A 4,369-nucleotide genomic window follows, 5' to 3' on the forward strand; every position below is an offset into this window, starting at 1 on the left:
TTTTTTTTTTTTTTTTTTTTTTTTTTTTTTTTTTTTTTTTTTTAAATGCCCGCCTTTCCTTCGTTCGGCTGATTTTTGTCGCTGAGCATAGGGCTTTTCGGTGGGAAAGGCTTGACCTTTGCAATTTAACCCAGGCGCTCGATAATAGATGGTTCATCGGGGTACGTGGGTCCTGGATGGGATCCTTGGATCAAGAATCCAGACTCGGGATCCTCGAAGCGGATGCCCCAGAAAGGAAGAGGCGCGTAGGTAAAGGCAGAACGAAGCCACCCATCTCCGCACCCAGCAGGACGTAATACCAGACCAGCCGCCAGTAATGTGTTTCTGATTGCCGGCAGGACTATATTTCGCTCGCGATGGTTCTCAAAATTATTCTGTCTTATCTGGATCTCTGGGATCGTTCGAGAGGCGATGGAAAATGTCCCTAGAATATGGCGAAGGTAGCTACCCGCGTGAACAGTGAAAAATTTGGGGAAAAAAAAATTCCCTAGAAAAGTTCAACTTTCTTGCTTCCTTCCTCGACTCTCGATTAAAACCGACGACGATACTTCCTATATCATACGTGGCCCCGTGCACTTTTTACCCAAAAGTGCAAAATTTGAGAACCGCTATCGCGAGCGGATCAGTCATCAGAGATCAGCAAGGATCACGGGGCGCGAGTGATGGATCCTGCCTAATGATCCCCCACCGCCATACCGTATATCATACACCCACGAAGATGGTGCTCTCATACGTGTATCTGTCTATCGTCAAAGCACGATGCATTATTCAAAGGTAACGTCGTGCCGAAGAGGAAACGTTAAAATGGTTGGCATCCTCGTCCCACCACGATCCACGCACGATATCAAGACCACGGAAGGTTAGCCATTGTAAACGGGATAAAAAAAAAACTTACGCTTTAATCCCAGAATTAAAAGTCACAACGAAACACAAAATCCAACAGAATTAAATTCACCCATCCCCGTACATATTAACCCAGTAAATCTTACGTAAACAAACCTCCGACCTGTCAGTCGTCCAAGTGTCAAACTCACGACAATTGACACGTGCTGAGCCGGCCGATGGGTCAAATCCATAGACCACTCAAAACACAGAGGGTCGCCCGTCCCGAAGATAGGATAACGAAGGGAGCGACTGAGCCCTAAGAAGAAGGGGCTGGATCGTCATTTGAAAAAGCACCCTAAGCAGCCTTAAGAAAAAAAATCAATCGATCCGACGATATTTTCAATAAAAACTGTCATCGATCGATATACGGCATACGGTCGTTTTGTCAGCTGAAATAAATCCAACATGGCCGCCGTGACAGTTACCGAATATATTCCCGAAATTACAACCGAACCGATCGATTTGTCGCAATATTGTCATTGAACAATGGAATCCTGAATTCCGACGTATCGTTCGAACTATCGATGTACGTATGTATACATAGATTAGATAATAGCCATATGTCTAAACGGACGTGACGTTAGACACGTACTATAGCGACGGCCGGTTGGAAGCGTATCGAATTATCGGTTATTAATAACTCCGAGTGGTGTGCGGTTGTAGGTGTTATAATGTATGGAGTCTAGTGGCATAGTTTTATACATAGGATATATAGGTATATCTACCCCAGCACATGGTAGACGGTACATAAGGCCCTGTTCCTTGCTCGGGTTAGCCGCAATGACTTGATTAATAACGCCTACGTGCGATAGTGCCTAATACGTGTCTACTCGGTTCTCATTCTCCCTGCTTTAACCTATTCTTATTATGTACATGGTATATGTATACTACTGAATTCAAAACTCACCCTAGTACCTGCAGCATTTATAGTCAGTGCTGGTTCACTTTGATTTAGCCGACATGGAGGGTGGCTCACGCCTGATACAGGATTCAATACGTTTAGTCGTATACACGTATAAGCTGGGTACCAACCCGTGCTCGCTGGCCTCTATTTTATTTTGAGTAAGATTTTTTAATTTTTAATTTAAAAAAAAATTATTTTTTTTGAAACGCGCCTTATCTGCGTACGGTCCACGATCAGTGGATTCTGTGCTTGTCGATGAATATTATTTTTTGGGACTTACCCTTTTGGTGGTGGCTGGTGGATCAATCATCCGGATGGATACCTGAAACAGGATATGACATTAAGATAGGGTGTTTGATGATGATTTACGTCATTATTGATAACGATTTAGGATGCATGACGTCACGGTAGGACCTGATACAGATCAATGGCAGTTTCTTAGATGTAAAATGAGTCTGCCTCCTGAACTCTCGAGAGTCCTTAAGCAATCCGCCTGTTAAAATATCAATCTCGACGTTCCACTCTTTGCACAGCATTCCATCCGACCTCTCCACCCTCTGCCAGTTACCCTGCCCTCTGACCCCTTCGACGAACGAACCCTCAACCCTGTGCCCTGTGCCGTCTGGACGAGGTCATCAAAAATGTAGCAGCAATCAGCGAGCTAGTCAGCAGGCGACCAAGCTGGTCGACTCGGCAGCCAGGATACCCAGGGGATGCGTGTGAATTTTTTGAATTTTTAAAACAAGCCAACATCCGATGATCGCCTGAGAGAGATAAAATTGTCAAAAAAAAATTTTTTTTTTGAAAAATTAAATCAATTTTATGTTACTCAGGACAGACATATTGTTGCATAATTCAGGCTTGATTTTCAATTAAGGGTTGATCGTTAAAGTGCGATTGGTCGCAGTAGCTCCATGGGTGTTCGAATTTTATTTTATTTTTTTTTCAAAATCCTATTATACAATTAAGGACCTTGTGACCGAAACGACGCGTGACTCGTTTCCACTGTTACACGTATTTTCCCCCCATTTTCAAAACTGAAGAGCCGATTTGCCGTAATCCCCTTTTAATAAATTCAAAACGAATTCAAGCAGGACAAGATCAAAGTGCCGACAGAATTATTTGCACGTAGACACACATGCCCTTACCAAATGCCCACACATGAGCGGTGCAACCATACGTGTACTAAATATTAAATTAGAGTACTCTATGAAAATCATTTCAATGATTTGTGTATACCCAACGACATAAACAAACCGTGCAAAGGCATTTAATTAAATATTCAACCACGTGGTAAAACTTTGACAGCTGTCAAATCACAGTTAACCATTTAACGGCGTATTGCCTGCAATACAATATACGTACTTCGTAAATTAATATAAAAAAGTCTCTTGACTTTTATATTAAAAATCCAATATCCTCGCTAATCCGCGCTGGTATGTGGCGTCAGCTAATTAGCGAATACTGAGGACACGGGCGTCTCGTTGTCATGTAAATACGTCACGACGGGAGGGTCCTCCTACGAGGGTGGTATACACGTTCGTCGAGGTTATATCAATACGCATCGAACTGCGAGAGGGAGCCCTTGATTAAGGGAGAAGTACAATGAGAACCCGCCGCGTTCGATGGCGAAAGGGATACCAGCCTAGTATATAGTGCTATCAAAAAGGGGGAAATCAGAGAGCCTGTAAACCATATATATATATATTAATTATACGTATAAACATTAATCAGAATACGTAAATAAAATTGAATGAAAGAAAAAAAAAAAGAAAATTTTCTCCAATAAAACAACAATACGTGAAACGCCATTAATTTATGCATATTCGTAATGAATAACAACAAAAAAAACACAAACTGTACACCAGTAGCAAGGATAGTCTCCCCAAAAGATTGAATCCGCACGGTACCCAATTTAGATACACAGGGACTAGCTACGTCCCTGCTGTGTATATAAACGAATGAAAATTGGTTATCAGTCGAAACGCATCCTGCAGACCAGCCGTGCCAGAAGCCCGGTTGCAATGTTACCACCACTGAAGCGCATAATATCCCATTGACGAGCCGGGACGTTACACGGGAGAGAGAGAGGAGAGGCTGAATTTGGCTGCAAGAGAAGCGGATCACGTTGACACAAAGCGGCCGTAATCCGTTTATCTGCTCTCCGGGCACTCGGTACGTGTCCACGTGTACCAGAGCATCCCCTCTAACGTGTGTCCCATCGGAGCTAACTTCTCGAGATGAAGAATACAAGATATATTCACGCGTTATACACGAAAGTGGGAGTAGAGACGAAATAGGACGTCATGACTTTTACCATACATCTATATACACGTCAAGTCTTCGTACGTAGTAAAATTTTGTCACAGCATCTCAAAAGGATTTTCGGATGGTCTCGCGCCAGCCGGGTAAAGGGATGATGGAAAGCGCGGTGGATGTCACTTTGGAATTCCTTTAGGATCTTTTCATTCGACTGTCCAGTGGAAGCAGCAGCCATTTAGAAGCTCCGCGGACAGGCACCCCCTGTTCCTTCATCTTCGTTCGTTCCTGAAGCGACGTCCACTGTTCTGTACCAAACCC

At 43.3% G+C, this 4,369-nt stretch overlaps 1 protein-coding gene across 1 annotated transcript in view; it reads right to left on the bottom strand.

The window, feature by feature from the left end:
* The window catches only part of LOC107273347 (transcription factor Sox-2), a 248,390-nt gene that overhangs the window by 106,478 nt on the left and 137,543 nt on the right, over window positions 1–4,369 (bottom strand). The window contains exon 4 of the transcript XR_003061511.1: window positions 2,070–2,111. The gene's annotated coding sequence lies outside the window, so the exon portion shown is untranslated. The remainder of the gene's footprint in view (window positions 1–2,069; window positions 2,112–4,369) is intronic.

This window comes from Cephus cinctus, unplaced genomic scaffold (assembly GCF_000341935.2).
Source record: "Cephus cinctus unplaced genomic scaffold, Ccin1 Ccin1_scaffold1576, whole genome shotgun sequence".
NCBI lineage: Eukaryota > Metazoa > Arthropoda > Insecta > Hymenoptera > Cephidae > Cephus > Cephus cinctus.